We start from the raw sequence: 12544 nt of genomic DNA, 5'->3' as shown, positions 1-12544 counted from the left end.
GCTGGACAGCAGCCTCCTGAAAGAATTACAGCTCACTCCACTAGAGCTGTGGCTTCCACTTGGGCCTTTAAGAATGAGGCCTCTGTTGAACAGATTTGCAAGGCTGCAACTTGGTCTTCGCTTCATACTTTTTCCAAATTTTACAAATTTGACACTTTTGCTTCTTCGGAGGCTATTTTTGGGAGAAAGGTTCTTCAGGCAGTGGTTCCTTCTGTATAATGAGCCTGCCTATCCCTCCCGTCATCCGTGTACTTTTGCTTTGGTATTGGTATCCCAGAAGTAATGATGACCCGTGGACTGATCACACATAACAGAAGAAAACATAATTTATGCTTACCTGATAAATTCCTTTCTTCTGTTGTGTGATCAGTCCACGGCCCGCCCTGTTTTAAGGCAGGTAAATATCTTTTAAATTATACTCCAGTCACCACTTCACCCTTGGTTACTCCTTTCTCGTTGATTCTTGGTCGAATGACTGGGACTGACGTAGAGGGGAGGAGCTATATGCAGCTCTGCTGGGTGAATCCTCTTGCATTTCCTGTTGGGGAGGAGTTATATCCCAGAAGTAATGATGACCCGTGGACTGATCACACAACAGAAGAAAGGAATTTATCAGGTAAGCATAAATTATGTTTTTTTTCTCTTAAAGGCACAGTACCGTTTTTGTTTAATTGCTTTTTTACGTTTATTAAAGTGTTTTCCAAGCTTGCTGGTCTCATTACTAGTCTGTTAAACATGTCTGACATAGAGGAAACTCCTTGTTCATTATGTTTAGAAGCCATTGTGGAACCCCCTCTTAGAATGTGTACCAAATGCACTGACCTTTCTATAAGTTATAAAGACCATATTATGGGTTTTAAAGATTTATCACCAGAGGTTTCTCAGACTGACAAAAGGGAGGTCAAACCACCTAGCTCTCCCAATGTGTCAGAACCTATATCTCCCGCGCAAGTGACGCCAAGTACATCTGGCGCGTCCAATGCGTTTACCTTACAAGACATGGCGGCAGTTATGAATCATACCCTCACAGAGGTATTGTCCAAACTGCCAGGGTTACAAGGAAAACAAGACAGCTCTGGGGCTAGAACAAATACCGAGCTTTCTGACGCTTTAGTAGCTATGTCTGATATACCCTCACAATGTACAGAAGCCGAAGCAGGAGAGCTTCTATCTGTGGGTGACATTTCTGATTCAGGGAAGGCGTTACTTCAGTCTGACTCAGGGAGGTTTTAGCAACTCTGGATGACTGTGACACCATTGTAGTCCCAGAGAAATTGTGTAAAATGGACAAATACTTTGCAGTGCCTGTTTACACTGATGTTTTTCCAATCCCTAAGAGGTTTTCAGAAATTATTACGAAGGAATGGGATAGACCAGGTGTACCGTTCTCTCCCCCTCCTGCTTTTAAAAAGATGTTTCCCATAGATGCCGCTACACGGGACTTGTGGCAGACGGTCCCTATGGTGGAGGAAGCAGTCTCTACCCTAGCTAAGTGTACAACTATCCCCGTCGAGGACAGTTGTGCTTTCCTAGATCCAATGGATAAAAAATTAGAGGGTTTCCTTAAGAAAATATTTATACAACAAGGTTTTATTCTCCAGCCTCTTGCATGCATTGCCCCAGTCACTGCTGCAGCGGCTTTCTGGTTCAAGTCTCTTGAAGAGGCTCTACAGGTGGAGACCCCGTTGGATGATATCCTAGACAGGCTTAAAGCTCTTAAGTTAGCCAATTCATTTATTTCTGACGCCGTTTTTCATTTAACAAAGCTAACGGCTAAGAATTCAGGTTTTGCCATTCAGTTGCGTAGGGCGCTATGGCTTAAATCCTGGTCAGCTGACGTTACTTCAAAGTCTAAGCTTCTCAACATCCCCTTCAAAGGGCAGACCCTATTCGGGCCTGGACTGAAGGAGATAATTTCTGATATTACTGGAGGGAAAGGCCACGCCCTTCCCCAGGATAGGTCCAACAAATTAAGGACCAAACAGGCTAATTTTCGTTCCTTTCGAAACGTCAAGAGTGGCGCAGCTTCAACTTCCTCTACTGCAAAACAAGAAGGAAATTTTGCCCAGTCCAAGCCAGTCTGGAGACCTAACCAGGCTTGGAGCAAGGGAAAGCAGGCCAAAAAACCTGCTGCTGCCTCTAAAACAGCATGAAGGAGTAGCCCCAAATCCGGGACCGGATCTAGTTGGGGGCAGACTTTCTCTCTTCACCCAGGCTTGGACAAGAGACGTCCAGGATCCCTGGGCTCTGGAGATTGTTTCCCAGGGATATCTTCTGGATTTCAAAGCCTCATCTCCAAAAGGGAGATTTCATCTCTCACAATTATCTGCAAACCAGATAAAGAGAGAGGCATTCTTACGTTGTGTTCAAGACCTTCTGGTCATGGGAGTGATCCACCCAGTTCCAAGGGAGGAACAGGGGCAAGGATTCTATTCAAATCTGTTTATAGTTCACAAAAAAGAGGGAACTTTCAGACCAATCTGGATCTCAAGATCCTAAACAAATTTCTCAGGGTCCCATCCTTCAAGATGGAGACTATTCGAACCATCCTACCTATGATCCAGGAGGGTCAATATATGACTACCGTGGACTTAAAGGATGCTTATCTCCACATTCCGATACACAGAGATCATCATCGGTTTCTCAGATTTGCCTTCCTAGACAGGCATTACCAGTTTGTGGCTCTTCCCTTCGGGTTAGCCACGGCACCAAGAATCTTTACGAAGGTTCTAGGGTCCCTACTGGCGGTTCTAAGGCCACGAGGCATAGCGGTGGCTCCTTACCTAGACAACATTCTTATACAGGCGTCGAATTTTCAAATCGCCAAGTCCCATACGGACATTGTTCTGGCATTCCTGAGGTCTCATGGGTGGAAGGTGAACGAAGAAAAGAGTTCTCTCTCCCCTCTCACAAGAGTTTCCTTCCTAGGAACTCTGATAGATTCAGTAGAAATGAAGATTTTTCTGACAGAGGTCAGGTTGTCAAAGCTTCTAACTTCCTGCCGTACTCTTTATTCCACTTCTCAGCCATCAGTGGCTCAGTGTATGGAAGTAATCGGCTTAATGGTAGCGGCAATGGACATAGTTCCGTTTGCCCGCCTACATCTCAGACCACTGCAACTTTGCATGCTCAATCAGTGGAATGGGGATTACAGAGATTTGTCCCCTCTGCTAAATCTGGATCAAGAGACCAGAGATTCTCTTCTCTGGTGGCTATCTCAGGTCCATCTGTCCAGGGGAATGAACTTCCGCAGGCCAGAATGGACTATAGTGACGACAGATGCCAGCCTTCTGGGCTGGGGCGCAGTCTGGAACTCCCTGAAGGCTCAGGGTTCGTGGACTCAGGAGGAAGCCCTCCTTCCAATAAACATTCTGGAGGCTTGGCCTCAGCTAGCTGCGGTCAGGTTCATCAGATTTCAGTCAGACAACATCACGACTGTAGCCTATATCAACCATCAGGGGGGTACAAAGAGCCCCCTGGCGATGTTGGAGGTTTCAAAGATAATTCTATGGGCAGAGGTTCACTCTTGTCATCTCTCAGCTATCCATATCCCAGGAGTAGAGAACTGAGAGGCGGATTTCTTAAGTCGGCAGACTTTTCATCCGGGGGAGTGGGAGCTCCATCCGGAGATATTTGCCCAGTTGATTCAACTATGGGGCAAACAAGAACTGGATCTCATGGCGTCTCGTCAGAACGCTAAGCTTCCTCGTTACGGGTCCAGGTCCAGGGATCCCAAGGCAGCGCTGATAGATGCTCTAGCAGCACCCTGGTCCTTCAGCCTGGCTTTTGTGTTTCCACCGTTTCCTCTGCTCCCTCGTCTGATTGCCAAGATCAAGCAGGAGAAAGCTTCTGTGATTTTGATAGCTCCTGCGTGGCCACGCAGGACTTGGTATGCAGATCTGGTGGACATGTCATCCTTTCCACCATGGACTCTGCCGCTGAGGCAGGACCTTCTACTTCAAGGTCATTTCAAACATCCAAATCTAATTTCTCTGCGTCTGACTGCTTGGAGATTGAACGCTTGATTCTATCAAAGCGTGGTTTTTCCGAGTCGGTCATTGATACCTTAATACAGGCTCGAAAGCCTGTCACCAGGAAAATCTATCATAAGATATGGTGTAAATATCTTCATTGGTGTGAATCCATGGGTTACTCATGGAGTAAAGTCAGGATTCCTAGAATCTTATCCTTTCTCCAAGAGGGATTGGAGAAAGGATTGTCTGCTAAGGGACAGATTTCTGCTCTGTCTATTCTTTTGCACAAACGTCTGGCTGAGGTTCCAAACGTTCAGGCGTTTTGTCAGGCTTTAGTTAGAATTAAGCCTGTGTTTAAACCTGTTGCTCCGCCATGGAGTTTAAATTTAGTTCTTAAGGTTCTTCAGGGGGTTCTGTTTGAACCTTTGCATTCCATAGATATTAAACTTTTATCTTGGAAAGTTCTGTTTCTAGTAGCTATCTCCTCGGCTCAAAGAGTTTCGGAGTTATCTGCTTTACAGTGTGATTCCCCTTATCTGATTTTCCATGCAGATAAGGTAGTTTTGCGTACCAAACCTGGGTTTCTTCCTAAGGTAGTATCTAATAAGAACATCAATCAGGAGATTGTTGTTCATTCATTATGTCCTAATCCTTCCTCAAAGAAGGAACGTCTTTTACACAATCTTGATGTGGTTCGTGCTTTAAAGTTTTATTTACAAGCTACAAAGGATTTTCGTCAAACATCTGCTTTGTTTGTTGTCTACTTTGGTCAGAGGAGAGGCCAAAAGGCTTCGGCAACTTCTCTTTCGCTTTGGCTGAGAAGCATAATACGCTTAGCTTATGAGACTGCTGGCCAGCAGCCTCCTGAAAGAATTACAGCTCATTCCACTAGAGCGGTGGCTTCCACATGGGCTTTTAAAAATGAGGCCTCTGTTGAACAGATTTGTAAGGCGGCGACTTGGTCTTTGCTTCACACTTTTTCTAAATTCTACAAATTTGATACTTTTGCTTCTTCGGAGGCTATTTTTGGGAGAAAGGTCTTACAGGCAGTGGTGCCTTCCGTTTAAGCGCCTGCCTTGTCCCTCCCTTCATCCGTGTCCTAAAGCTTTGGTATTGGTATCCCACAAGTAATGGATGAACCCGTGGACTGGATACACCTTTACAAGAGAAAACAAAATTTATGCTTACCTGATAAATTTATTTCTCTTGTGGTGTATCCAGTCCACGGCCCGCCCTGTTATTTTAAGGCAGGTGTTTTTTATTTTTAAACTACAGTCACCACTACACCCTATAGTTTCTCCTTTTTTCTTGCTTTTTTCTTGCTTGTCTTCGGTCGAATGACTGGGGGTGGCAGTTAGGGTAGGAGCTATATAGACAGCTCTTGCAACTTCCTGTTGGGAAGGAGAATATCCCACAAGTAATGGATGAACCCGTGGACTGGATACACCACAAGAGAAATAAATTTATCAGGTAAGCATAAATTTTGTTTTCCTTAATTGGGTTTAGCAGATAACAGTAAAGAAATGCTCTCTGGTGAAATTATCTAAGAGGTCTCGTCAGTACTGCAAGGTCCCTCATGCAGTTTTATAAAAGCAAATTACAGAGTTTATCTCCCTATAGATGGTTCTGTAAATCAGAAACACTTAAATTACATTATAATGCTCAAACCCCTCCCAAAGACTTTCAGGATTTCTCTACATGTCAGTGAGTTTTTGATCATTAGGCCCTCGTCTCTAAAAACCTTTTTTCTTTTTCATTGAAGATCTTGTTGTACGTATGCACATTTATTTGGGATAACATCTCCATTTTCTCTCATTTTCTGCTGACAACCTAAGATTAGGGTTAGCATATTGCCGCTTTAAAAAGGGACACATATGAAAAATACATACGTCAGGGTTTGTATACAAAACATTTCTTTAAACAGCCCTGACATATATATTTTTCATATGTCTCCCTTTTTGAAGCGGCAATATGTTCACCCTACCTAAGATCTACATTGATGGTTATACAACCTCCCTATTTCTCTCTCTCATTCCCTCCTCTATAACTCTTCTCATTCCCTTTTCTATACCTCTTCTCATTCCATCCTCTATACCTCTTCCAATTCCCTCCTCTATACCTTTTCCCATTCCCTCCTCTATACCTCTTCTCATTCCCTCCTCTATACCCTCCCTCCTATATACCTCTTCTCATTCCCTCCTCTACACCTTTTCTTGTTCCCTCCTCTACACCTTTTCTTGTTCCCTTCTCTACACCTCTTCTCGTTCCTTCCTCTACACCTCTTCTCGTTCCCTCCTCTACACCTCTTCTCGTTCCCTCCTCTGCACCTCTTCTCGTTCCCTCCTCTGCACCTCTTCTTGTTCCCTCCTTTGCACCGCTTCTCATTCCCTCCTTTACACCTCTTCTCGTTTCCTCCTTTACACCTCTTCTCGTTTCCTCCTTTACACCTCTTCTCGTTCCCTCCTTTACACCTCTTCTCGTTCCCTCCTCTACACCTCTTCTCGTTTCCTCCTCTACACCTCTTCTCGTTCCCTCCTCTACACCTCTTCTCGTTCCCTCCTCTACACCTCTTCTCGTTCCCTCCTCTACACTTCTTCTCGTTCCCTCCTCTACACCTCTTCTCGTTCCCTCCTTTACAACTCTTCTCGTTCCCTCATCTACACCTCTTCTCGTTCCCTCCTTTACAACTCTTCTCGTTCCCTCCTCTACACCTCTTCTCGTTCCCTCCTCTACACCTCTTCTCATTCCCTCCTCTACACCTCTTCTCGTTCCTTCCTCTACACCTCTTCTCGTTCCCTCCTTTACACCTCTTCTCGTTCCCTCCTCTACACCTCTTCTTGTTCCCTCCTTTACACCTCTTCTCATTCCCGCCTTTACACCTCTTCTCGTTCCCTCCTTTACAACTCTTCTCGTTCCCTCCTCTACACCTCTTCTCGTTCCCTCCTTTACAACTCTTCTCGTTCCCTCATCTACACCTCTTCTCGTTCCCTCCTCTACACCTCTTCTCGTTCCCTCCTCTACACCTCTTCTCGTTCCCTCCTTTACACCTCTTCTCGTTCCCTCCTCTACACCTCTTCTCGTTCCCTCCTCTACACTTCTTCTCGTTCCCTCCTCTACACCTCTTCTCGTTCCCTCCTTTACAACTCTTCTCGTTCCCTCATCTACACCTCTTCTCGTTCCCTCCTTTACAACTCTTCTCGTTCCCTCCTCTACACCTCTTCTCGTTCCCTCCTCTACACCTCTTCTCATTCCCTCCTCTACACCTCTTCTCGTTCCTTCCTCTACACCTCTTCTCGTTCCCTCCTTTACACCTCTTCTCGTTCCCTCCTCTACACCTCTTCTTGTTCCCTCCTTTACACCTCTTCTCATTCCCGCCTTTACACCTCTTCTCGTTCCCTCCTTTACAACTCTTCTCGTTCCCTCCTCTACACCTCTTCTCGTTCCCTCCTTTACAACTCTTCTCGTTCCCTCATCTACACCTCTTCTCGTTCCCTCCTCTACACCTCTTCTCGTTCCCTCCTCTACACCTCTTCTCGTTCCCTCCTTTACAACTCTTCTCGTTCCCTCATCTACACCTCTTCTCGTTCCCTCCTCTACACCTCTTCTCGTTCCCTCCTCTACACCTCTTCTCGTTCCCTCCTCTACACCTCTTCTCATTCCCTCCTCTACACCTCTTCTCGTTCCTTCCTCTACACCTCTTCTCGTTCCCTCCTTTACACCTCTTCTCGTTCCCTCCTCTACACCTCTTCTTGTTCCCTCCTTTACACCTCTTCTCATTCCCTCCTTTACACCTCTTCTCGTTCCCTCCTTTACACCTCTTCTCGTTCCCTCCTCTGCACCTCTTCTTGTTCCCTCCTCTACACCTCTTCTTGTTCCCTCCTCTACACCTCTTCTCGTTCCCTCCTCTACACCTCTTCTCGTTCCCTCCTCTACACCTCTTCTCGTTCCCTCCTCTACACCTCTTCTCGTTCCCACCTTTTACACCTCTTCTCGTTCCCTCCTTTTACACCTCTTCTCGTTCCCTCCTTTTACACCTCTTCTTGTTCCCTCCTTTTACACCTCTTCTCGTTCCCTCCTTTTACACCTCTTCTCGTTCCCTCCTCTACACCTCTTCTCGTTCCCTCCTCTACACCTCTTCTCGTTCCCTCCTCTACACCTCTTCTCGTTCCCTCCTCTACACCTCTTCTCGTTCCCTCCTCTACACCTCTTCTCGTTCCCTCCTCTACACCTCTTCTCGTTCCCTCCTCTACACCTCTTCTCGTTCCCTCCTCTACACCTCTTCTCGTTCCCTCCTTTACACCTCTTCTCGTTCCCTCTTCTATATCTCATCTCAATCATTCCCTCCCCCTACCTCTCTCTCATTTCATCCCCCCTCCCCAAGTCTCTTTGTCCCTCCTGCTCCCCATATATACTAGGCAGTATTGTTTGAAATATGTGGAATTTTCTGCATTATGTCTGTGTATATATGCAGTTAAGAAAGTTACCTATGCATTTAATAACTGTTTCATGTGTGTGAAGTTGTCTTTATTTTTTAGTTTGAGTAGTTTTAAATATTTACATTTTGGTTTTAGAAGCTATTCTTTGAAAGTAGTGACTCTAGTTTGTTGGTTCAACTATTCTCAACTGCAGTAATTCAGATTTGAACTACTTGTAAACCTTTAGATCTTCTAAAGGATTTTACCATTGGGGTTAAACAAAGTTGTATGCAAGCAACACGTTGCATTTTTATTTTTGCACACAGTTCCTTTTAAAGGGACAGTATACACCAATTTTCATATAACTGCGTGTAATAGACACTACTATAAAGAATAATATGCACAAATACTGATAGAAAAATCCAGTATAAAACTGTTTAAAAACTTACTTAAAAGCTTCCAGTTTAGGTATGTTTAAAAGGTTACTAGAGCATCCACTACAGGTGGGAAATATCAGACACTCTCCCCCTTCCTCTGCATATGAAAAGACCCTTTACACAAACAGAAGCAAGCTGGAGTAGGTATACGTTAGTATTCTCCTAAAACTTTAGAGCTTGGTTAGGAGTCTGAAAATCAGAGCAATGTTATTTTAAAATAAGTAAAACTAAACATTTATTTATTTATTTTTTAAAAACTGTATGGGCTATATAAATGGATAATCTACAAAACATTTTTGCAAAGAAAAATCTAGTTTATAATGTCCCTTTAAGTCTATATTCTTACTTACTGTCCACCCTAGATTTTAGGTTGGTGAGTGGCTACTATGGCGAGCCAAGATAACAAATTGTCATATATTGGCTACTTTTCTGTACTGTTTTATAAAATAAGTTAGCCAGTGACAGGAAGAGGAGACATACCCACCTAAAAAGTTGGGGATTCGGTTTACAAAGCATACCAATCTATACCCTTGGAAGTGCAGAGATTGGCTACAGGAATTTGTAAGTGGTGCCAGTAATTTAAAGCAGCCTTTTAAACACTGCTTTGTAGCAGCTACTGCACAATATGGTCCCTGCATATTACTGACTTTTATGTCCCTTTAAGAAAACCCTATTGTACTGCACCTCTCATGGTTTCCGTATAAGCATGTATTAATACCATAGTTTTTTGTTATTTAATACTTTGCTTTACAGTTTAATCCCTGGCAGCTCATCAATTTATGACGTCTTCTGGACTTGGTTATGCAAACTATGGACTTTGTCTTTGGCTTAACTGCTCATTGTAATATGAATCCCTAATCAAGGCCTGATTATAGATAGTCAGCAGGTTTCCCTAATACCTACAAGAGGGCATCCGAACCACAAAAGTGTTTTCTGTGTTTCTTCTTACTTTTTGCAAACTCGAGGTAAAGACAAATGTAAAGAATAAAGTTCAGAGAATTAAATGTAATCACATCTTGCCAATCCAGTCTGATCATGAAATTACCTTCCCTGTGATGACACTGAACATCCCAAGGATCATAAAGCGTCTAGGGCAGATAAAAAGAAATCTTTCTGTTGCTGGTCTGCGTGTACTCAATTGGTATATATATTTTGTCTCCCTGGCTGAGTACATTGTTCCAGGAATTTTAAACACTAATATCTGATATTTTGCTTATGGTCCAGCACTAGTTTAATATTTTTTAGAAACATTAGAGAATAATTGTTTTTGTTTCCTAAACTGTACGTCTGTCTAGCAGTTGTCTGTAGTTTGCTTTTAGCTAGAAATGACCGGAACTAGTCTTTATTTATGAGCAAACAACTTACTCCAACCATTTATCATTGTGTTTATATAGGAGCAGAATATCAACAATATTACAATTTCTCCCTTATCATTAGGTTTTTTAATCTTGTAATTTAGAGATTGGTCCTAAACATTTTGATACTAATATACTCTTGATTCCTCAGGAGGTTTGAGTTTGATTCATATAATGTCACAGATGATACAGTACTGAAAACGTATCAAGTGATTAGCATTAAAGTTCATTCTATTTGATATTCAGGCATTACGTTCAATATTTGAAATATATGGGAATTTAAATCTGTTGAAAATACATAGCAGTATGGAGCATTGAGAAAATTGTATCAGCCCATAGTTTATTTAATTTAATATTTAAAGTAGAGGTGTATAAAATATCAGACAATCAATATCATATGTCACGTAAATGGATTAGTTTCCCATTGATGCAAATAAATATGCTTCGCTATAATTTTGATACACCTCTTGTTGTCATGATTCTGTACAAACATCTTTATGTGTATGACCATTTATTTTTATTTTGTCTTTAAAAATAAAAACATTGATTACAGTTTCCCATTAACTAACACTATAAGCTGTATATGAATTGTTATGCATTGAGAGCATCCCTTCCCCCTGCTGCCCTGTCTGTATAACCTTGTTATTTGTGTATAATTATCCATAAGTCTTTTATTTACAAAACTTTGGTTTCTGCAGAAAACCTTATTACATCTCTGTGTATAACCATGTAGATTTTGTCTGGGTTTTAGGTAGATGTTGATACCTTTTATGGAACACCAACTCCTGTATTGCTTCAAAACAATTACACAACTGTCACCAGAACCTGTAAAGCCTACAAAGACAGTAAACTACTCTCGTATCAGTGTAATACAAGTGGGGTATTTGAACCTTCAGCTTGCAGATCCTTGTCCAAACCGGACCACAATTTAAACTCTCTATTTTATACTAGATTGCAGCTCACACCCTCTTATTTAAAGAGACAGTCTAGTCAAAATTAAACTTTCATGATTCAGATAGGGCATGCAATTTGAAACATCTTTCCAATTTATTTTTATCAAATTTGCTTTGTTCTCTTGGTATTCTTTGTTAAAAAAAAAGCTAAACCTATGCTAATTTCTATGCCTTTGAAGGCCACTTCTGCATTTTGACAGTTTGTCACAGACAGCGCTAGTTCCTGTTTGCCATATAGATAACATTGTGCTCACGGTGGTGAAGTTACTTATGATTCAGCCCTGATTGACTAAAATGCAAGTCTGTAAAAAGAACTTAAATAAGGGGGCAGTCTGCAGAGGCTTAGATACAAGGTAATCACAGAGGTAAAACGTGTATTAATATAACTGTTGGTTATGCAAATCTTTGGAATAAGTAATAAAGGGATTATCTATCTTTTAAAAAATAGAAATTCTGCAGTAGACTGTCCCTTTAATGGTGCTAAACATAGTATCATCTAACATGTAGAATCAAGTGGCATTAATAGAATAAGAAATCTATTTAATAAAAATCTGGAGCAACTTTATTGTGAAAGTTATAATGCAACAGCATCTCACACTTCTAGCGATGCTTCATGTTTGGCAAAATTCCTTTTGGTATGAGCAAACTTAACTAATGGAAACATATTAGGATTGTCTGTCAATGCTTCCAGTGGTCTTAGACATTGTACTAAAACTAAACCACTTTCATGGTGGTGTGATGATAGTTTGGGTTTTGAATTTGCAAAGAATTGGAGTTCTAGTAAGTTGCCTCCTTATTTTTCTATATTTGATGCATAGGTATTCCTGGGTTACCAATATATATATATATACACACACACACAGAGAGAAGCACACTCAGAGGAACGAAAAACCAGCTCAGTATCATTGTTAGACTGTTCTATGGCGATTTACCACCTGGGTGCAGCTTCTGTTTAGCCCAGTAATGCTTTTCACAGAGTAGAACTTTCCTGTAGTATATCAGTCTTAACCCGCCTATTATGGTCAGTTCAGCGCTGAAATACTAGGCAATTCCTCTCTGAACAAGGAAAGGGTAAACCAGGTGTGGACTCCTTGCTCAGTGGGCTTAGAGGAACACTGCTACACCTTACTGACGAGACCCAATGAAGGCCGAAACAATTGTCTGGGGTTGCTGTTTTCCTTGTTCAGAGAGGAATTGCCTGGTATTTTGGCGCTGGACTGACCGTAATAGGCAGGATCAGACTGATATACTACAGGAAAGTTCTACTCTGTGAAAAGCATTACTGGGCTAAAAGATGTTGCACCCAGGTGGTGAATCGCTATAGAACAGGCTAACAATGGTATTGAGCCGTTTGTTCGTTCCTGTGAGTGTGCTTCACTTTGTGTGTGTGTGTGTGTGTGTGTATATATA

General features: G+C 42.3%; 1 protein-coding gene across 2 annotated transcripts in view; it reads left to right on the top strand.

Moving 5' to 3' along the window:
• DYM (dymeclin) overlaps positions 1–12544 on the top strand; it is a 1389654-nt gene that overhangs the window by 976929 nt on the left and 400181 nt on the right. The window lies entirely within an intron of this gene.

The sequence above is a fragment of the Bombina bombina genome, chromosome 2, assembly GCF_027579735.1.
Source record: "Bombina bombina isolate aBomBom1 chromosome 2, aBomBom1.pri, whole genome shotgun sequence".
Classification (NCBI taxonomy): Eukaryota; Metazoa; Chordata; class Amphibia; order Anura; family Bombinatoridae; genus Bombina; species Bombina bombina.
The sequence above is the reverse complement of the archived record's forward strand: the minus strand, read 5'-3'. Positions and strand labels throughout refer to the sequence as shown.